Here is a 27,205-nt window from a genome sequence, read left to right on the forward strand (position 1 = left end):
TGCTTACGGTCTTGACAGATGGGTTACTATAGCCTTATATTAAAGGCCGGTATCGTTAAAGGCCCGTTAAAGGCCTGAATCGTTAAAGGCCAGAGACAAAGGCGAGGGACTTTAACGAGACAGCAGGACTTTAATAGCCGGTATAGCCCTGCTACGAAGGGCTATAAGGCTATTAGAACATTCTGCCACTAGAGGGCAGAATGTTTTAACAAATTAAACAAAGGGTTCTCGAAGCTTGAGGGGATATAAATCCCCTCGAGCTTCGAGAAGCCTTTGTAGAACATTGGAATGTTGCTCTGTGGGCCTTTACCGGCCCGTAGAAGCAGGGAGCACTCCATTGTCTGCAATGGAGCTCCCAACATTCCAATGTTCTAATCTGTCATAACGGTGGCAGATAACTCGTATACCAAATGTAAATCCCATTATTTGCTGTGGGATTCATATTTTGGAAGAGGAGATTGCGGTCAACGCTGAGACGGGGTAACTCGTATGCCAAGATCGTAATCAGGCCCTAATTCTTACTGAATTAAATTGAGAAACCTGAGACATTAAAAAATAAAACTCTTTTAACTCTCTAAAAATTCTCTTTATTGACGTACTATAAGTAATTTACGAAATAACATGTTATTGAACTAATGTAGATGATTGCTCCTTACTTTTCCTTGTCAACGATCAAAGGTCCATACGACCAGTGGCGGGATATTAATGATTACACCAGAAGACTAAAGTAAAGAAAACCCCACTCCCTCAAGTGGTAGTGAGAAGATGGTTTATGTCACAGTAGAAATGAAGCTGAAATAATATGCCCCAGTTTAGAATTGCCCATGTCCCTTAAATCCAAAGCTTGAACTTGAAGATTGAATGAGTTTGTGGTTTCAAATGCAGTTGTAGTGGTGGAGGTGTGAACATCAATATGGTTATGGATAGCAATTTTCTAATCAGGAGTGTTTCACTGTGTTCAAGTAATGGTCTTGGTAAATTCGATAGAATAGTTATGTTTATGCTTAAATGTTGTGCACTTGAATTTGTTATCAGAATCAGAGTTGTCCAAGATCCCAGAATAAGTTGCGGTGTTATTTGTCTGCTGAGTTTGTGGAGCAGATGCTTGAGGTGCAATCAACTACACAGATAGGTACTATAACAATTTGTTGCAATTCTACTAACATTGATTAGTGTATGTTTAACCCCTTCCATGCTGATGACGGCCACCAGCCGTCATGCACTACGGTGCTCGTGTGCTGATGATGGATGGGGGCCGTCATAAACCCGCCCACTCGCGATTCTGCCGCACAGGCGCAGAATCGCGGCAGCATGGAAGGGGTTAATCTATTGCGCAAAAGGGAAACTATATCTGTCAGGGTAATTTCACGCTAGTTGAGATTTCATTTGTGTGTATGTGTGTGTGAGGAAGTTATGAACGTGGTACATACAAAGATAAGAATAGGAGAGGAAGAGGAGAGGGGAAGAATGAGAGACAGAGGAAGGGGAGAGGAGAGTCAAGAGGGCGGAGATATAGAATGACCAATTTGGGGATGCATAAGCCTGGCTGCAACTATCATGAGTGTAGCACATTCTTACCTACCAAGGTACGGGTGAGTGACTGGTCCACCATATACTAATTATAAGCATTTCAATAATTTCCTTGAGGTGAAGATGATAAGGGGTCAATTGTTCTTCCCTGTGTTACTGTTCATGGAACCCAGGCTGTGACACAGTTTGGGCCTAGTTCACACTCCTTGAAATTAATAAATTGATTTTAAAAAAATGCATACATGGCTTTTCTGTGCAGGATGTCCAACTCTACATTTCAGTTTCTGCATTCCTGGACTGAAATTACTAATCTTGCACAACTTGAGGCCTTATTTAGAGTTTTGTCATTCGGATACTTTCAAACCGTGGAGGATAGCACGTCCGCCATGTTACAAGTGCATATTTTCCTACGACTTGTAAGAAGGCATACGGGACACCCGCCAAGAGTGTCCTCTCTGCTAAGCTGTAAATAAGGCCCTTTGCTTTTCGTCTGTTCAGTACTCTGTGTTCAATACAAATGACATACACGCACAAATGGCATTGTTTTTTTTTTATCAAATCAACATACAGCAATATAAATCCCTTTCTTTGATCTAATACAGATCACACTTCTAGATGTCAATTGAGAGAAGAATCCTTTTTATGCGGGTTAATTCAATTCTTCCAGGAGGCAGTTGCTGGAAGGGATGCGGATATGACACGTCTTATGATTTCCAGTAGCATTGCTTTGAGGATCCTGACCCACAGCCGACGAAGTGCAGTAATGCGGATCAAATTTATGACGACTATCTTTTCATGGAAGTTTAATTTATCTGCGAAGGAGCCGCCGACTTGAAAAGCAATTCAACACCTCTCTTTCTCCGAAGACGCTCTTCGAAGAACGCAAGGGGAAATTCTATTTACTGCGTGTCAGAGCTGAGAGAGGCACGTGCATGGAAAATAATAAGGGAAACACCATCTCTCGTGAAATTCAGTGAGTTTTAAATTATCATGCAAAGCTAAAAAATAAAAAAGGGAAACTGCTGCACTGTGGAGCCATGGGCACATAGTTGACTGTGTTGTAAACATGCATAGTAAAAAGCGCATTTAAAATTCTGTTCAATGCAGCGCTCGAGCTGCGGTGTTTCATGGGCATCTTGTAGGTTGAATTCATTTTGTCTACGCTAATTATTGTTGTCACAGCTTACACCAGTGATAAGTTTTGGCTTTGGAAAAAGCCTGAGGTGTAGCCAATACAACAGTTAAATGCTAAACAATTCAAGGAAAAATTGTACTTATATTTGACATAGGGGCATATTACCAAGGGCCTTATCGCCGCTTTAGCAGGAATTTTTCCCGCTAAAGCGGCGATAATTTCATCGCCCTATTACCTAGCTGTCGCTAACACCAGTTAGCGACAGCTAGTAGGAGATAGCGATCATCTTAGGGCCCACTTTGCATGTTAGCGATAATTATCGCTAATGACATGCAAAGTGGGCGTGCCACATCGCTATCTCCTATTACCTACTTTTGGAAATATTCGCGCTAAGCGCGAATATCTCCAAAAGCTAACGCCTGGCCAGAGCAGTTCTTAGCCATGTTATCCAATGGTAGGTGGATAACATGGCTAAGAGCATTAGCTCGGTAATGCATGAATATCGCTGACTTTTCAGCGATATTCATGCATTTCGGCCGATTTTAATCGCTTAGGAGATAAACCTTGATAATAGCAAGGTTTCTAAGCGATAACAATAGGCGAAGCAGGCGATAAAATTATAGCCGCTAACCAAGCTTAGCGATAATTATCGCTTATTCTTGGTAATATGCCCCATAGTTTTTGCTTCTTTTTCCTTCCTTGCTCGGGGGAAGACACCAACATATTGATCCTGATTCAAAAAGAATTAGACTACAGAACAAAACATCTGCTAACAGATTTCCCTGTGGGAAAAATCCCTTCTTCCTCACCCCCTTCAATATGAAGTTGTGGGTGCTCCAAGTAATTTGGATGTTTGAAGATATCATGGCGTGGGTAACTACAGAACTTATGGAAGAGGAATAAATAAGGGTCCTTGTGCGAGATTAGGAAACGGTTTCGCGGCTGCTGTGCCTGTCACCATTAAACTTTTGGCAGGGAGGCATGGGATGCACTTTCTGCAGAGCTGCGGCTATCCATCACAGGGCTGCACCAAGTGGCTACAGGGAAAATGTCTGTCCATCATCAGCCAGTTCCCGATACCCTGATGACCCATTCATCTTTGGACAGAAACAGAATGGAGGGGAAAAGATTTTCCTGACTTCTCAAGTCAAGTTTTAAATGTTCTCGCATCTGCTTCACACTTATTTCAACCTCTAGATTTCAATAACTTCAGGTTCAATGATTTGTTGAATGAGAAGGATTGTGAATATCCAGAATGTTACAAGATTGTGTTTGTTCCCTTTGTACAGATTTTGGCCGCCATAAGTGTGGCAGGGTATGCTCAGACGTGAGTCCCTTGCTCACTTTGCCACTGGATTCAAGCAAGCCGGGCTGAAGACGGGTCGAATGCCAGAAACCGGTCCTCGGAAGCTTGTTTCCGGTCCAGGGATGACATGACATGGCTTGGCAGTTCGGGCTGGACTGTTGCCATGAGGCACAGGGTCAGACTGATTTGCATATAGCCATGTCTGAACTGGGGTGGCAGAGTGGGCTAAAGAACGGTGATGGATTAAACCCAGATCTTTTGACTGGGTGTGAGTGTTTGATTGATTCAGGTGCTCCGTCCATCACCACCCCCTTTTGTACCGCTTTTGGCCGCCATAAGTGTGGCAGGGTTTGCTCAGACGTGAGTCCCTTGCTCACTTTGCCACTGGATTCAAGCAAGCCGGGCTGAAGACGGCTGGAATGCCAGAAACCGGTCCTTGGAAGCTTGTTTCCGGTCCAGGGAAGACATGGCTTGGCAGTTCGGGCTGGACAGTTCCCATGAGGCACAGGGTCAGACTGATTTTCATATAGCCATGTCTGAACTGGGGTGGCAGAGTGGGCTAAAGAACGGTGATGGATTAAACCCAGATCTTTTGACTGGGTGTGAGTGTTTGATTGATTCAGATGCTCCGACCATCACCACCCCCTTTTTTACTGCTTTTGGCCGCCATAAGTGTGGCAGGGTATGCTCAGACGTGAGTCCCTTGCTCACTTTGCCACTGGATTCAAGCAAGCCGGGATGAAGACGGCTGGAATGCCAGAAACAGGTCCTGGGAAGCTTGTTTCCGGTCCAGGGAAGACATGGCTTGGCAGTTCGGGCTGGACTGTTCCCATGAGGCACAGGGTCAGACTGATTTGCATATAGCCATGTCTGAACTGGGGTGGCAGAGTGGGCTAAAGAACGGTGATGGATTAAACCCAGATCTTTTGACTGGGTGTGAGTGTTTGATTGATTCAGATGCTCCGTCCATCACAACCCCCTTTTGTGCCGCTTTTGGTCGCCATAAATGTGGCAGGGTATGCTCAGACGTGAGTCCCTTGCTCACTTTGCCACTGGATTCAAGCAAGCCGGGCTGAAGACGGCTGGAATGCCAGAAACCTGTCCTCGGAAGCTTGTTTCCGGTCCAAGGAAGACATGGCTTGGCAGTTCGGGCTGGACTGTTCCCATGAGGCATAGGGTCAGACTGATTTGCCTATAGCCATGTCTGAACTGGGGTGGCAGAGTGAACTAAAGAATGGTGATGGATTAAACCCAGATCTTTTGACTGGGTGTGAGTGTTTGATTGATTCAGATGCTCCGTCCATCACCACCCTCTTTTGTACCGCTCTGAGGATTCCCTGTCTTGATAATACAGAGTTGAGACATAACTCGGACATCAGTCACCAGGACACGAATTGAAACAGAGACATAAAACCGACATTTCACAAAACATCAATCATGTGATCTATCACGAAGTCATCAGCTGGTTTATTATTGAGTATTTATTCATTGAATAGCATAAATCTAAGCTGTAGAGGGTAGGAGCCCAAGAATACACATCCAAATCCAACGGCTTGGCTCTGTCTCCTGAAGCCCTTCCAATATTTTTTTGAAACGAGAACATGTCATATTACAACATCTAATATGTCATAACACATTCAGTATGTAATTACCTAACAGGCTTGAAAGCCCAACACATTTATACACCAGATTATCATACACATCACATCTTTCCCCTTTACACACATAATCATAATCCAACATCCAGATAAAAGCACACAACCCAAACAATCCCTACATTACCCATTTAATCCCTTAAATCCATGGCCAAGCAAAAGACATGACTACTCCACAGCTACCAAGGTTCAATATTACTATAAGCTTGACCTTCCCTACATATAGGAATTGCCACCTTAATGCAACTATCCAAAGTTATGTAATGGTTATTTATAGATAGACAAGAGTGTTCTAGCCCTACTATCGAAAATGAGAGAAAGAGAACAGAGCAGGCAACTAGACTGCAGAAGTAAAAAGCCAGGTTTTCAATGTATTCTCATTCCAGCATTTAGGTACCAGGAAAAAAAAGATCAGCTTCCAAGGACTTAACAATTTTATGTTAAAAGACCAGTAGTGGGTGCATGGCCAAGCCGCTGTCCAAGATGGCTGCGCGCCTCTGAAGCTCTGCTGGCCGTTCAAGCATTAAGTAAATTATCCCCCATTTCCATGAAGCAATTTGCCTGGTAATGATCACCGCTGGTTCCCTGTGCGGCTCCTGAGCTCTGCAACAAACAGCTGACAGCCTTCCTGGAGACGAACGGCTCCCTCAACCCATCGCAGTCCGGATTCCAAGCGAACCACATCACCAAGACCGCCCTCATCGCTGCCACCAACGACATCCGGACCCTGCTGGACAACGGAGAAACCTCATCCTGCTCGACCTCTCGGCTGCGTTTGATGCGGTCTGCCACCGCACCCTGACAACCCGCCTCCGCCATGCCGGGATCCAAGGAAAGGCCCTGGAATGGATCACCTCCTTCCTCTCTTCGACAGAACCCAAAGAGTCCGTCTCCCACCCTTCCTCGCAGAAGCCACCAAGATCATCTGCGGCATACCTTAGGCTACTCGCTCAGCCCCACCCTCTTCAACATCTACATTAGCCCCCTCGCAGTCTTCGCACGCAAGCACAACCTCAACATCATCTCCTATGCCGATGATACCCAACTGATCCTCTCCCTCACCAACGACCCCACCTCCGCCAGAGCCAGCTTTCAGGACGGAATGAAAGACATCGCAGACTGGATGAAGCTCAGCCGCCTGAAACTGAACTCAGACAAGACGGAAGTCCTCATCCTCGGCCCATCCATCTCAGCCTGGGACGACTCCTGGTGGCCCCCTGCTCTGGGCCCCCCACCTAAGCCCACGGACCACGCACGCAACCTGGGCTTCATCCTGGACCATCTCTCCTTCAGTAAGCAACTCAAGACCTGGCTTTTCGAGCAGTAGCAGTCCCCCAGGGCCTTGAGACCCTAGTGGGTGAGTAGCACGCTTTACAAATACTCTTGATTGATTGATTGATCGCAACCTCCGCAGCTTGAAAATCAGAGAAGTTGTTCTGGAGTACCGCAATGGCGCTGCGAGGGGCGTGATTTCCATGATGTCGACGGTGTGGGCCTTCGGAGACTAGATGCGACCCGGGGCAGAAGATCCAGGAATACATCGACTGGATTGCCGTGTGAGGTGGCGGTGAGTGCGTGCGGTGGGTCAACTAACTGTGCACCCACACTGATCCCAGCTGTATACGATGCTGCGGCCCAATCGGCCGTTCACGTACCGAGCCACGACCTCCCCCCAGCATTATATAGGACCACATAGGGACAGGGCCTACGTGTTCCCCCCACTTGCAGCTTACAGGTTTCACGAGAGCACAGCGCTCCAACACTGGGGTCACTTCCCGCCGTGTCCCGCCTGCGCTGGGTTGCCTCCTCCTTCCCCCTGGTGCTACTCTTACCTGCTGCTGCCTACAGACCGAAGGGGACCCTGTGACATCCTGGTTGCTCCATCCTGACCGCTGGTCGGCTTTCTCTCCTCATCGACCGCCCTTGATGTGTGGGCCCCGCTCACACTGGTCTCCGCCTCTCATCCTGGCATCCTGCTGACCGTCCATCTTACTGGCACCAGACCTGGTGATCTCGGCGGCTGGGGCACTTGCAGAGCAGAGTAGATCCACTCCTGCCGACCCCCAGGACTGGAGACTGCTATACTAGTGCTGTCCATTAATGCCTGCAGTTGTTTGCTGGTGCACCGCTTTCTCCCGGGGCCATCCAACCCCTCTCGCTACTCATTTGCGCTAACCCCCACCCATAGCCGTCAGTCCACACTCCTGCCATCACCTGCCCTACTCGCCAGAGCAGCGGCATGGGCCAAAAAGACCCAAAACAAAGGCTCCTTCCCTTTGAAAAAGTACCTGAGATGGCCCCTGAGGTTTCTTTCATCATGGCGGAGGGTAGGCAGAGTGCAGGACGTTCCAATGACACTATTGGCCAGATCGGCTCACTACTCCAGGAGATGTTATGTTATGTTAAATAACATTTATTGAGCGCACGTACGCCCGTAGGCTTCATGGCGCTATTGGAAGATTAGCAGAGACATAACACAACAAAAGAAAAGACAGAATTAACTATGGATAAGCTAGCCTAAAAAGCAAGATTTGAGGTTCTGGATGGGAGATTTGATACACTAGACAAAACTATTGCAGATTTGGGTGCCAAGATCTAAATGCATGATAGAAGCACCAACGTAGCGGAATCTTATATATCTGATCTCGAAGTTGGAACGGCGCAATCCCTCAAATGTCCTGAATGTGTGAAAAATATCCTGAAAGATGTTGCCATCAAGAATGAAGATTTGGAGGCACGCAGTCACCGAAACAACATACGTATCAGAGGGGTGCCCGAATCCACGGCGACTGGCTGCATGGACACTTTCTATGAAATAATTATCATATCTTTTGGAGGGTCTCCTTTACCCCTGGCTATGTGGTGGAACACGTGCACCGAACACTGGGGACCTGGCCCAATCCTGGCTGCCAATCTAGGCCCATCATCGCCCTCTTTATGAACTTTAGGGACCATGACACTGCCCTCTGCCTGGCATGTGAGCATGGTGAAACCATGTGGCAAGGTTCCAAGTTATGTCTATACGCAGACTTCACCGTCATGGTCGAAGAGGCCCGCCACAAGTAAAACGGCGTCAAAGCCACAGTCAAGAACCTTGACTTGAAATATGGGATGCTCTATCCTGCATGGCTACGGGTCGAGATCAATGGTCATGCCGCATCTTTGACAGCCCTACGGAAGTCAAAGAGTTTTGCCGCACTCACAAACAAAACGCTCAGTGGCCAGGTGACGATCGTAGACTCTCTCCACCTCACAGAGGCTCGGATGCCAGTATGGAACTTTTCTCTCGGCCGGGTCCCGGTTGATTCCACTCAAATGGCCCCTTATCCTATAGCTGTGTGAAAACATTTGGGTTCTTATTTATTCTATGCATTCTCCCGGATTGCTGGTTGGCTGTTCTGGTGTTGCCACCCCAGTTGGTGTATCCTGTGAATTGGTTTTATAGATTACCAATGTACCTTTTCTGGGATTTTTGCATTTTCTTGATAATTCAATTGGTACTATGGTTTTCCCAGACAATGTTGGTATTGCCTCTCTTATTGGGCAGGAAGGCTGGGTGGGGGACGAAATGGCGACATTTGTTAATGTTTTGTTATACTTGCTTACTTTTGCGTTTTAACACAGTCAAGACTTGTATCATTGTACGTTTACACCAATCTAATTCTCACTCTCTACTCCATCTATGGCCCAGTTAGGATGCATTGATGGTCCCCCGGACTTGTCCCTGATGACGTGGAACATCCATGATGATAAACGCAAGAAGAGCCACATCTTACACTATTTGATTCACCATAGGGTAGACATCGCATTCCTGCAGGAGACTCATTTGCCCACATCTGACCCTGCCCTTTTCGCCTCTACCTGGGGAGCCCATAGATATTTTGCAAACTTTAGCAACTATGCCGGAGGCACTGCCATTCTCATACACAAACGTGTCCCATTCAGTCTGTATGCAACTGTCTGTGACAAAGAAGGCAGATACATAATTGTAGTAGCCATTTTATCGGGACACAGTGTTGCAATGGTTTGCATGTACGGTCCGAACACTGACTCCCCGACTTTTAATATTCCCTACTCTCTCCCAGTTTGTAAAACTTGTCCCTAGGACCTTTCTGTTGGGTGAAGACTTCAACATCTCCCAGGACCAGACCCTAGATAGCACTTCTCTTGCTCCAGATCCCAAACCGCATGCTCGTAGAGCTCTCCAGTCCCTGCGCGAGCAGCTATCCATATTTGACTTGGGCCAGATGCATAGCCCAACACACACAGATTTCACCAATTACACGAGCTGTTACAACACTTGGACCAATAATGACTTCTGGTTAACTTCCCCTTGTGTCCTGGGTTGGTGCAGTTCGATTCAGACTCTCCCTCTGACATATTCCGATCACTCCCCGTTCTATTGCTGCTTGGGATTCCCCGACCTGAGGGCTTTGAGAGACAATGGCACTTCTCTGACCGCACCTTAGATGATGACCTCTTTCAATACAAAATCAGGGAAACAATTGAGGAATATTTTGCCATAAACACTGGTTCAGAGGACACAGTGGCAGTTCTCTAGGAGGGATTTAAAGCATACATACGAGAGGTATGCATTTCTAAGCATGCCGGAGTGCTCCACGATTTGCGCTGCACTCTGTCCCGCCTAGAACGAGAGTTTACTGACGTAGACGCCAGGCCGATGCATACTCACCACCCAGAAGCTGAACAAAAGCGGGTGACCCTGCTATCGGAATACAGAGACACAGTCGATCAGGAGATCTTATTCATGGGGAAATACCACAATGCAAAACAATACTGGAAGTGTGAGCAACCATGGAGGGTTCTAGTGCAGATGATCAGACCTCCTTATAGCATGGCATGCATTCCTGAATTACAGTCCTCGATGGGCCAGCAGCTTACTGACACAACTGAAATTTCTGTCCTAATTTAAAACACTGTATGCCTCCAGAATCAGGAACGACCACGCCAAACAGGAATCATACTTATCTGAGGTAGAGATTGCCTACCTGGAGAAACATATGCAGGATTTCCTGGCTGAGCCCATCTCTGAACCAGACGTTATTGTTTCCATTGATGCATTATGGTCTTCTTCCGCCCCTGGTCTTGAGGATTCACAGGCGACTTTTACAAGACCGTTAAAGACTTATTGGCTCCGCAACCCCTTGAAGTCTACGCAGAGGCCCTTGAGAGATAAGTCTTACCGCCTACCCTTCGTGAAGCAGTCATAATCCTTCTCTCCAAACCGGGTAAAAATCTGCAGCTTTGTGGTTCATATAGGCCCCTTTCACTATTAAATCTTGACTCCAAAATCCTGGCCAAGATTATCGCCGAACGCCTCTCTCAGTTAATGGAATTCATAATTTCCCCTACACAATCTTATTTGTTTCCCACCACTTCACATCGTTTAATTTGCGAACATTATTTTCCACCCTGCATAGGATAAGCCTAGAGTTTCCGGCGGCCACAATATTATTAGACTCTGAACAGGCCTTCAATTCTTTGAATGGCCCTTTTTTCTGTCCATCATGCATCACATGGGGATGCGTATTGGATTTGTTGCAACCACTGCACTGCTATTTCGCCGTCCCACAGTTCGGCACAGGCTAAACGGAACACTCTCCGAGCCCTTTGCATTATCATGAGGCACGCGACAGGGCTGCCCGCTATCACCTTTACTATTTATTCTCGCTATGGATCCCCTGATCCGCCATTTTCAAGAAAAATACCTTCACAGACGTCTGCAATTAAATACAGACCCACTATTAGGATCACTGCACCCTGATAACACCATTCTTTATGTTAGAGACCTTCAAATTAATTTAGATCCTCTCATCCGTGAAATACTCTGTTTTGGCTTATACTCGGGCCTTTGCATCAGTTGGCACAAGTCCGTGATCTTCCCTCTCACCCCAAGCGCGAAACCATGGGAACTTGAGTTTCCTCTAGAGTGGTGCACTGACTCCGTCAAGTATTTGGGCATCCACATACACCTAGACACCGAGCAGATCGCCCGCCTCAACTATAGACAAGCTGTCCACACTTTAGAGGCGCAAATTGACAAGTGGCTTAGATTGACGCTGTCTATCGCTGGCCGGTAGCACTTATCAAAATGATTGTGCTCCCTAAATTTTTATATCTTTTTCACAACATTTCCATTCCCCTCCAAAATAGTTTTTTTTTCCACACTTCATTCCCACTTGATATGACTGGTCTGTGGGGACAAGCGGGCCGGTGTCCCCTGGCAGGTTATGACTCTACCTATGAAAGAGGGGGTATGGTGTGCCCGACTTACGTTTATATTATTTAGTTGCACAGTGCAGCTACGGTCGCCCATGGTTTTGCCAGGTGCCACAATTTCTTATCTTCGTCCAGAGACTGATCTTGTCCTTCCAGAGCAATTGGCAGCTATCCTCCCCAAGGGCCTCGAGATCCACATGACATCCAAATGGTCTCCACGACCAGTTGGGCCTGGGAAAAACTCAGGCTGGTCACGAACACGGCCACCCTCTATTCCACAGCCTTGCCACTTCCTAATGCTCGATGGCTGCCGATCACAGGTGAGCGCCTAATACAATGCACTTTCACTAAATTTGACATTATTGAATTGGTGATCTGTTCCCCGGCGGACACACTTTTGACACCGATGGCGAGTCTAGGTTCCTTGATGCCACCTTCATGGACGAATCTGTATTACTGCGCGTTGGCTCTGCTCTTTGCGCCACATTTCCTGGTTTCCCCCGTGAACCGCACTCATTCAACCCTCTCTCGCTAGTCATTGAGAACGACCAAGGGGTCCACCTTATTTCCAAGCTATAGAAGGCTTGTGCAACCTTCGTCCCACTCAACGATGACAAGATCCGTAGGTACTGGGAGGACGACTAGAGCAGCTCAATAACAGACGAGCAGTGGGCTGCATGCTGCGTAGTCACGAAAAATGTCTTCCTAAACTGTCTACACCAATTGATTCACTTCAAATTTCTCCATAGACTACACGTTCCTCCGGCTTGAGTCCATAAAATTGACCCCTCCAAGCCCCCCACAAGTGCCGTACACATGACGCCTCACACTCGGACTTTGCACACATAGCTTGAACCTGCCCACGTATACGCACTCCTTTTCGAAAGAAGTGCACAAAAAACTAGGTGACATGATCCACTTTCCGATAGACTCCTTACCTGAAATTGCCCTCTTAGGATACGTAGGTAATTTTCCCAAAAAGGTTTGAAAATTTGCGTCTATCTGTCTCTTACTGGCTAAAAGAGAGGTGGCTATCCACTGAGGCAGCAGGACCGCTCCTTTCATTCAGGGATGGATGAGCAGCCATGCCTCTTGCACCACGAGGAGCGAGGTGTATGCTACCACAGACCCATATACTTCTCGGCCCAGGGACATATGGGGCCCTTTTAGAGCCTACCTCGCATCCATGCAGTGCAACCCTCCCTCTCAGCTGGAACAGGGCATTATCCCCACTAGAGTGGGTTATTTGAGATCTATAGCATTATGTGTTTAGTTTTTCTATGACCTATATTTTCTTTATCGTATTTACAGTTTTGCAACAGGTGTGGGGGAGCGCTGATTTCTCTACGGTCTATGCTATTGTATGTTTCGGGATGGGCTGCCCGCAGCATATTAAATGTTGCATTATATATGTCTATGTTCATGATGTGTTTCTTCCTAACTGAGCCTATTCGTGTGTGTACAATTTATTTCATCGTTCATGTACAATGACTGTGTATCTCATAATGTAATAAGATACTTCATGACAAAACGCTAAATAAAGGTTTAAAAACAATGCTCTGTAATAACTGACTCCCCCGGTATTTATCTATAAAGAGCACCTCGCCCACATAGGCACCCCGCCACCCCCAGTAACATGCTGATGGTTTCTAGTGACATACAAAGGTTATAGTTTTATTAGGGATCATGTGGGATTTGAGTGGCGGGATATTGCAATTGACCATTTGATCTTATACCCATGGTCATCATATGTCTATGCTTGACATAGATCAAAATGCAGGTGACTGTACTCAAAATTTAGATTGTATTGAATGTATTCTATAATATATGTCACAATGCAGTGAAAGGCATATATCTGTAATGCAAGTCAAGTCTTATAGTAAAATGCAATAACGTTTGTGGGGAAAAAATGTTCTCTCTTAGAAAAACAAAAAAAAGACCAGTAATTGCTGAGAGAGACATCCTGTGAGGCCATACAATTGAATAGAGATGCAGGGATTTTAGGCTCCTAGTCCATGGAGAGTTCTGTGGGCTAAGCAGCAAAATTTGAAAATGTCTGTCTTTTGGTGCAGAGCCAGAGAACCACTTGAAGTGCAGGGGAGATGTGGGCTTAATGGGCAAAATTAGGAATTTATCTCACTGCCACATTCTGAATTCTCAGCCGTTTGGAGCCTAGCTTAGATGATAAGCCTAACTAAAAGGCATTATCAAAGTCAACTTTAGCCGTATGTAATGTTTGTGTGACTTTTCTGCGTGTGTTACTGGGAGAAATTTGAATATTTTCCAGAACATTCTCAGGGTATAAAATCAAGATATATCAATCAATAAAGGCTAGCTAGTTTAAGGGAAATGGTTTAGAGACTCAGGTACGTCAGCAGTAACAATATGTGGAAAAAACACTGTTTTCCTTTGAAAGCCCTCACCCACCGACCTAGTCGGTGGCATGCTTCATCATCGGGCCCACCACAGTGGCACCGAATGTGCCCCGGGTGTGCTTCAACGCCAGGTGACTGCGGAGCTGGTATTTTGCTGAGTGTGCAGTGAAGGGGTGTGAAGGTGAGAAATTAAAATGCTATCCAGGAGGTCCCAGCACCCGAGGGTTTAGCAATATTTAATAGACTGGGCCTCTGTTAGCAGGTTAAAAAGGCAAAAGGACGTTTTAAGGGAGAGTTACAATGACCTCCAGCGTCCAGTGTGGTCTACATGTTTCAGCCAGTGCCTTTTGTTGTAAGCTGGCTTTCCTCAGGACCAAAGAGAGGTGTGAAAAGTGCAAAATAATAATAAACTATATTTTAAGTGAGTGTTGTTATTTTCTCTATGTGTCGCGCACGCTAAGGCGCTGTAACTGTTAGAGGGGGATTCCCTCAAGCTTTTCTACACAGAACACATAGGACAGAGACAAGACGTACAGGGGAGAGTCATGTTAGGGTTGCATAAAGTAAAAGAACCACTTTTTGCCGGCTTATAAGGTGGTGTTCGACCTATAGGCGGCTATGGTGTGCTCATGGGGGCTCCATAGAGCTAGTGAAGGTATATTAAACCGTTAGTGAGGGGTGGTGGGCTAAAAACGAAATCACAAGGTGAGGTACAGGAAAGTAATGGTACTAGGTCCTCACTCTGTTATTTCAATGTAAAAAGCCTCATGGGTCGCCTGGCAGAGAAAGAGACCCTGTAGGGATAAAAATGAGATATGCAAGGCTTTCTAACCTGTAGGGAGAGAAGGTGCTTACCCCAATTGCAGGATTAGAGGGTTACTCACGAGTAGTTCGGTCTAGTTCCTCCTGGGACCTATTCGTCCATCCGCGGCGCCCGAAATGCAGTGAATGGGCCGCATTGTATGTCTTGTTATACTCTCTTCGTAATCTATTTCACCTGGTTACAGTAGAAAGAGAAGGAGGTATGCGCATAGATCGCCATGTCATGCTGCGGCGGTCTGCTCATGCGCAGGGAAGCAGCGTGTGGGATCGCGCATGCGTGGAAGCGTGGCGCGCGTCAGAGCGCATGTGCAGGGACGGGTCTCTTCTGCGCATGCGCGGAGCGTCGCCGCGTCTGTTGACAACGTCTGTTGACAACGCGAGCGCTGGGCAATGTAAACAGCCTGTTAGTGAACAGGTGTGTGCGGGCGCTGAATGTGCGCTAGCAAGAGAGTCAGAATAAACAAAGAAAGGGGCCACTGTGTGGAGATATGGGGAATGCCCATCTGTACTAAGTAAGTACTGAGTGGAAAGGGATCACTGGTGGAGAGAGAGGGTCAGGGAGGGCGCTCATGCATGGGAGCAGAAACACCAGTTTTAAACCATATAGGGTGGTATGGACGCAAAAGCTCACAGAGTGTGCCAGGGGCTGCGCTCAGACATGGGGGCAGAGACACCAGTTTTGAACCATATGTGATGGTATGGACGCAAAGGCTCACAAAGTGTGCCAGGTGCTACTGGGTCGGTTTGTAGAATCGAACCGGGGAGGTTATAAATTGGCTCATAGACAGAGTTGTCCTAGTGGACATGCTGTGGTTATACAGTTAGGCTATTCCATGGAATGGCATCGTTCAGGCCATGGATGTGTGTGGCTAAGCGGTAAATCCAACGCTGTTCTTTTTGTAGGAGGAATCTCTCATCTTTGGCATTGTCAAATTTCTCAATGACAGTCCAGGAGAAGTCATTAGGTGTGTGGTTGTGGGTCAGGAAGTGATCTGTGAGTTTACTGATATTCTTCCCACATCTTATTGTACTCCTGTGTTCAGTCATTCTTGTGCGTACCTTGCGAGTAGTCATGCCGATGTATCTCAGGCCGCATCTGCAGGTTATCAGGTAGACCAAGTTGGTAGAGTTGCAGTTAGTGAAATTTCGCTGCGTCCAGGTTTTGCCAGGTTCCAGGTTGAGAGTTTTTTACGGGGATGTAAGGTGGCATACGCTGCAGTTATTGCAGGGTTGGTGTCCGGTAATTTTGGGCAAGCCCCATGCATTGACAATTGTATTGTCTCTGTTCTGATTGGTCGTGCGTGGCCTGGTGTTAACCAGTTGGTCTCTTAGGTTGGTGGCTCTTTTGTAAGCAAAGCGCGGTTTTTCCCATTGTCTGGTGCCTGAGTTGATAATTCTCCAATTCCGTTGTATAATGTTTGAGATTTGGTTTGATGCTGTATTGTACGTAGTTACACAGGTAAGGACTGGTTCTTCCTCAGGTTTGTCGTAGTTTTCCAGGAGGGCCTCCCGGTTTTGATTCCTTGCTCTTTTGCGGGTTTGGTTTATTATCCTGGTAGGGTAACCTCGGTCCCTGAGTTTGTGTACCAGGTCATTGGACTGTTGTTTATAGTCCTTAATATTGCTGCAGTTGCGCCTGATACGCAGAAACTGCCCATAGGGCAAGTTTTCCCTTAGGTGTCGGGGGTGAAAACTGTCAAATCTGAGCAGTGAATTTCTTGCTGTGGGTTTGTAGTAGGTGGTGGTGGTAAGTTTCCCATTCTCAGGTTTGATGTTCAGATCCAGGAAGGGTAGTTCAGTGGCACTGCTGGTGCACGTGAAGCGTAAGTAGGGGTCCAGTTGGTTGACCCAGAGCATGAAATTATCCAATGATTCTTGGTTTCCTTTCCATATTAAGAGAATATCGTCGATATACCGACGCCACATTCGTATGTTGGTAGTGAAGGGGTTGGTGGGTCGTTGTACGTGAGTGTCTTCAAAGTGGGCCACATACAGACCTGCCACACTCGGGGCGAAAACACTGGCCATAGACGTTCCATTCGTCTGCAAGTAGTACGTGCCTTCATATTCGAAATAGTTCTCTTTGAGAGCCAGAGCAGCGCAGTCTAAGATGAAGCTTCGGGGGGTGTTGTATTCCCAAGGGCTTGTCATTAGGACATCATGTAGCACTTGAAGTGTAGCGTCTTGTGGTAGGCTAGTGTATAGACTTTCTATGTCTAGTCCTGCCATGAGTTCTGTGGTGGGGTCAAAATCAAGTTCTTGAATCACACTTAGTAGGTGTTTGGTGTCTTTTATGTAAGAGGGGGTCTTTTGGACGAGTGGGTTTAGGAAGAAATCACAGAACCGAGATAAGGGTTCTAGGAGTGACTTGATCCCCGATACGATGGGTCTCCCGGGTGGTGGGGAGATACCCTTATGTATCTTGGGGACCGTGTAGAAGTAAGGGGTCTTTATTTCTTTGGGACAGAGGTAGTCCGCCTCTTGTTTAGAGATGTGTTCATTGTCTTTAGCATTGGTGACCAGTTGGTTGATGGTGGCTTGAAGTTGTTCAGTCGGGTCTTTGGTAAGGCGTTTGTAGTTCCTTGTATCACTGAGGAGTCTCTTACATTCGAGGTCGTAGTCTGTTTTATTCATCAGGACTATTCCTCCGCCTTTATCAGCTGGTTTGATCACCAGGGTGGGGTCACTTTGTAGGCGTTGGATGGTACTTCTATCTTTGTTGGATAGGTTGTTGAAGGTGTCCTTTTGTTGGAGGTTTTGTATATCAGTGTAGACTGCCTGTTCGAATGTAAGGATTTCGACCGGGATGCTGCCCGGTGGGGGGGTGAAGGTGGATTTCATTCTCAGGCCTGTCTCATTTGGCGTGCCTGTTGTCTCTGATATGGTGTTATCCTTCTTCTCAAAGAAAGCTTTTAGTTTGAGTTTTCTGAAGAACTCGGCAAGTTCAACATGTAATTTAAACATGTCCAGCCTAGGTGTGGGGACAAATGAAAGGCCTTTGTTCAGTACTTCCGTTTCTTCTGTGGTTAACTGTGTATCTGATAGGTTGAACACCAATGGGTGTTGGGGTGTTATTTGCTGGTTCCCGGTTGTTCCCTGGTTTTGTTTCTTGTGTTGGCGCTCACAGGTTCTTCCTCTGGGGTCCATTGGACGTGTCCCGAGTTCCGTCTCTTGCCCCGGCCTCTTCTGCCCTGGGATAAAAAAGGATACCGTGGGTTTTGGTTCCCTTGAAAAAATGGCATGTTGCCTTGGGGATACATGTGTGGGTATCCGAAATAAGGGGGTGGGAAGTGGCCTAGGAGGGGCGGTGGTGGCCCGTAATTTTGGTTTTGGGGGCCTTGCCATGGTTGTTGCCAATGTTGTCCTCGTCTGCCTCTTCCTCTTGATGTATTGGATCCTGTGCTGGAGTTGCTTGAGGTACTTGAGACGGAGCTGTTGTCCGAATTATCAAAAGTTTTTTTGGGGGGGGTATAGTCGTCCTCCGAGTACGGGTAAGTTTTAGAATAGCTGAACCTCTTCAGATCTTTCTCGAATTTCTTTATTTTAGTCTGAGTTAGGTAATCTTTATATTCTGCTATTTCGCGGTTTTGGTCCTCGAGTTTCTTCTTGAAACCCGTTATGGTGGTTTTGAAATGGGACTCCGTTGCTTGGATTTCTATCATGATTGCATCTGATAGGCGTTTGGCAGTATTGATGATTAGGACTAGCCAGTCCCTAGTGCAGTGCCAGGCGATCTGGGCCCAGTCTTTACGAAATGCTGCGTCGTCCAGGAAGATCCTGGGGGCATTGGTGACTAGAAGGCCGGTAGGAGCTGTATTCGTGCGTAAATATTGTGCCAGAATGACCCCATGCAGAACAGTCCGAATCCTATTCCTCTTTTTCTCCGTAAGTGAATCCCAGTCCGTGGTTTGTGCTACAGTGGCAGGGATATTGAAGTCTGCCAGGAGTGAGGGGTCAGCTAGAATCTCGCTGATATCCTCAGCAGTGTAAGTAAGGCCCATATTTTCGGCCATGTTGGAGGGTAGAGAGCTCTCACAGCTGCGCGCTGCTTAGTAGTATACAGATCAACAAGAGAGAGAGGACTAGATAAGCTAGCCTGTATCCCCAGTTTATATATATCAATCAATAAAGGCTAGCTAGTTTAAGGGAAATGGTTTAGAGACTCAGGTACGTCAGCAGTAACAATATGTGGAAAAAACACTGTTTTCCTTTGAAAGCCCTCACCCACCGACCTAGTCGGTGGCATGCTTCATCATCGGGCCCACCACAGTGGCACCGAATGTGCCCCGGGTGTGCTTCAACGCCAGGTGACTGCGGAGCTGGTATTTTGCTGAGTGTGCAGTGAAGAGGTGTGAAGGTGAGAAATTAAAATGCTATCCAGGAGGTCCCAGCACCCGAGGGTTTAGCAATATTTAATAGACTGGGCCTCTGTTAGCAGGTTAAAAAGGCAAAAGGACGTTTTAAGGGAGAGTTACAATGACCTCCAGCGTCCAGTGTGGTCTACATGTTTCAGCCAGTGCCTTTTGTTGTAAGCTGGCTTTCCTCAGGACCAAAGAGAGGTGTGAAAAGTGCAAAATAATAATAAACTATATTTTAAGTGAGTGTTGTTATTTTCTCTATGTGTCGCGCACGCTAAGGCGCTGTAACTGTTAGAGGGGGATTCCCTCAAGCTTTTCTACACAGAACACATAGGACAGAGACAAGACGTACAGGGGAGAGTCATGTTAGGGTTGCATAAAGTAAAAGAACCACTTTTTGCCGGCTTATAAGGTGGTGTTCGACCTATAGGCGGCTATGGTGAGCTCATGGGGGCTCCATAGAGCTAGTGAAGGTATATTAAACCGTTAGTGAGGGGTGGTGGGCTAAAAACGAAATCACAAGGTGAGGTACAGGAAAGTAATGGTACTAGGTCCTCACTCTGTTATTTCAATGTAAAAAGCCTCATGGGTCGCCTGGCAGAGAAAGAGACCCTGTAGGGATAAAAATGAGATATGCAAGGCTTTCTAACCTGTAGGGAGAGAAGGTGCTTACCCCAATTGCAGGATTAGAGGGTTACTCACGAGTAGTTCGGTCTAGTTCCTCCTGGGACCTATTCGTCCATCCGCGGCGCCCGAAATGCAGTGAATGGGCCGCATTGTATGTCTTTTTATACTCTCTTCGTAATCTATTTCACCTGGTTACAGTAGAAAGAGAAGGAGGTATGCGCATAGATCGCCATGTCATGCTGCGGCGGTCTGCTCATGCGCAGGGAAGCAGCGTGTGGGATCGCGCATGCGTGGAAGCGTGGCGCGCGTCAGGGCGCATGTGCAGGGATGGGTCTCTTCTGCGCATGCGCGGAGCGTCGCCGCGTCTGTTGACAACGTCTGTTGACAACGCGAGCGCTGGGCAATGTAAACAGCCTGTTAGTGAACAGGTGTGTGCGGGCGCTGAATGTGCGCTAGCAAGAGAGTCAGAATAAACAAAGAAAGGGGCCACTGTGTGGAGATATCGGGAATGCCCATCTGTACTAAGTAAGTACTGAGTGGAAAGGGATCACTGGTGGAGTCTTCAATATCCCTGCCACTGTAGCACAAACCACGGACTGGGATTCACTTACGGAGAAAAAGAGGAATAGGATTCGGACTGTTCTGCATGGGGTCATTCTGGCACAATATTTACGCACGAATACAGCTCCTACCGGCCTTCTAGTCACCAATGCCCCCAGGATCTTCCTGGACGACGCAGCATTTCGTAAAGACTGGGCCCAGATCGCCTGGCACTGCACTAGGGACTGGCTAGTCCTAATCATCAAGACTGCCAAACGCCTATCAGATGCAATCATGATAGAAATCCAAGCAACGGAGTCCCATTTCAAAACCACCATAACGGGTTTCAAGAAGAAACTCGAGGACCAAAACCGCGAAATAGCAGAATATAAAGATTACCTAACTCAGACTAAAATAAAGAAATTCGAGAAAGATCTGAAGAGGTTCAGCTATTCTAAAACTTACCCGTACTCGGAGGACGACTATACCCCCCCCAAAAAAACTTTTGATAATTCGGACAACAGCTCCGTCTCAAGTACCTCAAGCAACTCCAGCACAGGATCCAATACATCAAGAGGAAGAGGCAGACGAGGACAACATTGGCAACAACCATGGCAAGGCCCCCAAAACCAAAATTACGGGCCACCACCGCCCCTCCTAGGCCACTTCCCACCCCCTTATTTCGGATACCCACACATGTATCCCCAAGGCAACATGCCATTTTTTCAAGGGAACCAAAACCCACGGTATCCTTTTTTATCCCAGGGCAGAAGAGGCCGGGGCAAGAGACGGAACTCGGGACACGTCCAATGGACCCCAGAGGAAGAACCTGTGAGCGCCAACACAAGAAACAAAACCAGGGAACAACCGGGAACCAGCAAATAACACCCCAACACCCATTGGTGTTCAACCTATCAGATACACAGTTAACCACAGAAGAAACAGAAGTACTGAACAAAGGCCTTTCATTTGTCCCCACACCTAGGCTGGACATGTTTAAATTACATGTTGAACTTGCCGAGTTCTTCAGAAAACTCAAACTAAAAGCTTTCTTTGAGAAGAAGGATAACACCATATCAGAGACAACAGGCACGCCAAATGAGACAGGCCTGAGAATGAAATCCACCTTCACCCCCCCACCGGGCAGCATCCCGGTCGAAATCCTTACATTCGAACAGGCAGTCTACACTGATATACAAAACCTCCACCAAAAGGACACCTTCAACAACCTATCCAACAAAGATAGAAGTACCATCCAACGCCTACAAAGTGACCCCACCCTGGTGATCAAACCAGCTGATAAAGGCGGAGGAATAGTCCTGATGAATAAAACAGACTACGACCTCGAATGTAAGAGACTCCTCAGTGATACAAGGAACTACAAACGCCTTACCAAAGACCCGACTGAACAACTTCAAGCCACCATCAACCAACTGGTCACCAATGCTAAAGACAACGAACACATCTCTAAACAAGAGGCGGACTACCTCTGTCCCAAAGAAATAAAGACCCCTTACTTCTACACGGTCCCCAAGATACATAAGGGTATCTCCCCACCACCCGGGAGACCCATCGTATCGGGGATCAAGTCACTCCTAGAACCCTTATCTCGGTTCTGTGATTTCTTCCTAAACCCACTCGTCCAAAAGACCCCCTCTTACATAAAAGACACCAAACACCTACTAAGTGTGATTCAAGAACTTGATTTTGACCCCACCACAGAACTCATGGCAGGACTAGACATAGAAAGTCTATACACTAGCCTACCACAAGACGCTACACTTCAAGTGCTACATGATGTCCTAATGACAAGCCCTTGGGAATACAACACCCCCCGAAGCTTCATCTTAGACTGCGCTGCTCTGGCTCTCAAAGAGAACTATTTCGAATATGAAGGCACGTACTACTTGCAGACGAATGGAACGTCTATGGGCAGTGTTTTCGCCCCGAGTGTGGCAGGTCTGTATGTGGCCCACTTTGAAGACACTCACGTACAACGACCCACCAACCCCTTCACTACCAACATACGAATGTGGCGTCGGTATATCGACGATATTCTCTTAATATGGAAAGGAAACCAAGAATCATTGGATAATTTCATGCTCTGGGTCAACCAACTGGACCCCTACTTACGCTTCACGTGCACCAGCAGTGCCACTGAACTACCCTTCCTGGATCTGAACATCAAACCTGAGAATGGGAAACTTACCACCACCACCTACTACAAACCCACAGCAAGAAATTCACTGCTCAGATTTGACAGTTTTCACCCCCGACACCTAAGGGAAAACTTGCCCTATGGGCAGTTTCTGCGTATCAGGCGCAACTGCAGCAATATTAAGGACTATAAACAACAGTCCAATGACCTGGTACACAAACTCAGGGACCGAGGTTACCCTACCAGGATAATAAACCAAACCCGCAAAAGAGCAAGGAATCAAAACCGGGAGGCCCTCCTGGAAAACTACGACAAACCTGAGGAAGAACCAGTCCTTACCTGTGTAACTACGTACAATACAGCATCGAACCAAATCTCAAACATTATACAGCGGAATTGGAGAATTATCAACTCAGGCACCAGACAATGGGAAAAACCGCGCTTTGCTTACAAAAGAGCCACCAACCTAAGAGACCAACTGGTTAACACCAGGCCACGCACGACCAATCAGAACAGAGACAATACAATTGTCAATGCATGGGGCTTGCCCAAAATTACCGGACACCAACCCTGCAATAACTGCAGCGTATGCCACCTTACATCCCCGTCAAAAACTCTCAACCTGGAACCTGGCAAAACCTGGACGCAGCGAAATTTCACTAACTGCAACTCTACCAACTTGGTCTACCTGATAACCTGCAGATGCGGCCTGAGATACATCGGCATGACTACTCGCATAGTACGCACAAGAATGACTGAACACAGGAGTACAATAAGATGTGGGAAGAATATCAGTAAACTCACAGATCACTTCCTGACCCACAACCACACACCTAATGACTTCTCCTGGACTGTCATTGAGAAATTTGACAATGCCAAAGATGAGAGATTCCTCCTACAAAAAGAACAGCGTTGGATTTACCGCTTAGCCACACACATCCATGGCCTGAACGATGCCATTCCATGGAATAGCCTAACTGTATAACCACAGCATGTCCACTAGGACAACTCTGTCTATGAGCCAATTTATAACCTCCCCGGTTCGATTCTACAAACCGACCCAGTAGCACCTGGCACACTTTGTGAGCCTTTGCGTCCATACCATCACATATGGTTCAAAACTGGTGTCTCTGCCCCCATGTCTGAGCGCAGCCCCTGGCACACTCTGTGAGCTTTTGCGTCCATACCACCCTATATGGTTTAAAACTGGTGTTTCTGCTCCCATGCATGAGCGCCCTCCCTGACCCTCTCTCTCCACCAGTGATCCCTTTCCGCTCAGTACTTACTTAGTACAGATGGGCATTCCCCATATCTCCACACAGTGGCCCCTTTCTTTGTTTATTCTGACTCTCTTGCTAGCGCACATTCAGCGCCCTCACACACCTGTTCACTAACAGGCTGTTTACATTGCCCAGCGCTCGCGTTGTCAACAGACGTTGTCAACAGACGCGGCGACGCTCCGCGCATGCGCAGAAGAGACCCGTCCCTGCACATGCGCTCTGACGCGCGCCACGCTTCCACGCATGCGCGATCCCACACGCTGCTTCCCTGCGCATGAGCAGACCGCCGCAGCATGACATGGCGATCTATGCTCATACCTCCTTCTCTTTCTACTGTAACCAGGTGAAATAGATTACGAAGAGAGTATAAAAAGACATACAATGCGGCCCATTCACTGCATTTCGGGCGCCGCGGATGGACGAATAGGTCCCAGGAGGAACTAGACCGAACTACTCGTGAGTAACCCTCTAATCCTGCAATTGGGGTAAGCACCTTCTCTCCCTACAGGTTAGAAAGCCTTGCATATCTCATTTTTATCCCTACAGGGTCTCTTTCTCTGCCAGGCGACCCATGAGGCTTTTTACATTGAAATAACAGAGTGAGGACCTAGTACCATTACTTTCCTGTACCTCACCTTGTGATTTCGTTTTTAGCCCACCACCCCTCACTAACGGTTTAATATACCTTCACTAGCTCTATGGAGCCCCCATGAGCACACCATAGCCGCCTATAGGTCGAACACCACCTTATAAGCCGGCAAAAAGTGGTTCTTTTACTTTATGCAACCCTAACATGACTCTCCCCTGTACGTCTTGTCTCTGTCCTATGTGTTCTGTGTAGAAAAGCTTGAGGGAATCCCCCTCTAACAGTTACAGCGCCTTAGCGTGCGCGACACATAGAGAAAATAACAACACTCACTTAAAATATAGTTTATTATTATTTTGCACTTTTCACACCTCTCTTTGGTCCTGAGGAAAGCCAGCTTACAACAAAAGGCACTGGCTGAAACATGTAGACCACACTGGACGCTGGAGGTCATTGTAACTCTCCCTTAAAACGTCCTTTTGCCTTTTTAACCTGCTAACAGAGGCCCAGTCTATTAAATATTGCTAAACCCTCGGGTGCTGGGACCTCCTGGATAGCATTTTAATTTCTCACCTTCACACCCCTTCACTGCACACTCAGCAAAATACCAGCTCCGCAGTCACCTGGCGTTGAAGCACACCCGGGGCACATTCGGTGCCACTGTGGTGGGCCCGATGATGAAGCATGCCACCGACTAGGTCGGTGGGTGAGGGCTTTCAAAGGAAAACAGTGTTTTTTCCACATATTGTTACTGCTGACGTACCTGAGTCTCTAAACCATTTCCCTTAAACTAGCTAGCCTTTATTGATTGATATATATAAACTGGGGATACAGGCTAGCTTATCTAGTCCTCTCTCTCTTGTTGATCTGTATATAAAATCAAGATGACATGATGATGTTCACCTGATGTGATATTAATAGGCCTTTGTCAATAGGGATAATCTAATTTCTTTCAGATGTGACTAGAGTGGGGGCTGCACCACTTGTGGTAGGCCATCAAAATCTATCATGGACTGGGGGAACTACCCAGCAAAAGAACTTCAATCTTCCGGAATTGAGTTTCAGGTTACTAGAATGCATTCAGCAGAGACTTCTTGCATGCATGCATGCCATATCAATTATATCTTTTCCAGGTCCCAGGAGAGTGATAAAAATATGTGAGTGTCACTGGCATAAAGGAAGACATTGAAACTCAAAGCTCAGACAAGTTGTTCCAAGGGTAATATATAAACATTAAAACATGTGGGCTCAGGACGGACCCTGGGTACACCCCTGACTAATGGGAGCCACAGAGGATTGAAATGAAGAGGGCCAGACAGTCTGAAATCTTCCTCTCAAGAAACAGTCAAGACATTTTAGAGCAGAAGACCCTTCATTCGATTCTGTGATCATTGTCGGACAGACTTAAAAATTGACAACTGTGTATCTCTAGTTTTCTCAATCCTCACTTACCGCAATCATTTAACTTCCCCACAACATTAATAACAAAATATTTTATTAAACCTGTTGAAGGCTCTCCTGCCACACAAAAATTAAAATGGGTTTCTGCTTGAAGTAGACTGCAGCACAAAGAGATAAGACCGCATCATGGCCTGTAAACTTGTGTTTATCGGAAAACCATTTACTCTTTCTGCAAGAACCATTCAATAATGTTTGTTAACACAGGACAACCAAATGTCTTTCCATTTTTAAGGCTGTAAACTACGAACAGTTAGTCCACACTAGTCATCAGAGCCCTTTCATGAAAACGTATCTGTCAGGAATTTGATCCCCACTTCAATTAGCAGTACTAGACAATATTGATTACCAGGTAAAATTAATAGGGGACTATGAAATCAATGGAACTTGAGTAAGACTACTAATACGAATTTGGCGATGTAGGGTTGTTGAATCAGTCACACTATAGGGCAATTTTGCAAAATGATGTCTAATGATTACGCAAAACCCCCTTCAGAGGTACCGCCAGCCTCCCCACAACTAAGTTAAATTTGAAAGAACAAGGAAGGAGCGTACTAATCATATATGCACAGAACCAAATGTATTTAACAAAAAGTCCCAATGATTCATATTCCATAAAGACGTCTTCTCAGTTTCTGATTGATTTCTATAATTCTTTTCGACAGATTTTCATAATTCACAGTACAATTTCGACAGCCAACGCGTTTCGTCCCGTGATGGGACGTCCTCAGGGCTGCGAAAGAACATATACAGACAAAAATCAAACAATTGTTCTTGTTTGTGAAAAGAAAACATACTTATGCCATTTTTACTCTGGCTATATAGATAAATAACTTGTGTCATCTATAGCTTATCGCAACGTGATCAAATTCTCTGTTATCATGTTTAACCAAACACTCTGTAATAACAATTATCCACCGTAGTACCTAGTGAACACTATAGAAGTCTTAAAACGATTTAAACACACATTGATCATAATCAGCAAATTAAGCATCATGCCCGTGCCAACTGACAGGTTTAAGCAAGCTAAACATGGCTGTATTGCTTACCTTTCAGAATTCTAATCCGCCACAATGTATTGTCTGACTATTCTATAATCCTTCTTTAGTTCAGTTTCAGAAGGCGACCCAAAATC

Source organism: Lissotriton vulgaris, chromosome 11, assembly GCF_964263255.1.
Source record: "Lissotriton vulgaris chromosome 11, aLisVul1.2, whole genome shotgun sequence".
Lineage (NCBI taxonomy): Eukaryota > Metazoa > Chordata > Amphibia > Caudata > Salamandridae > Lissotriton > Lissotriton vulgaris.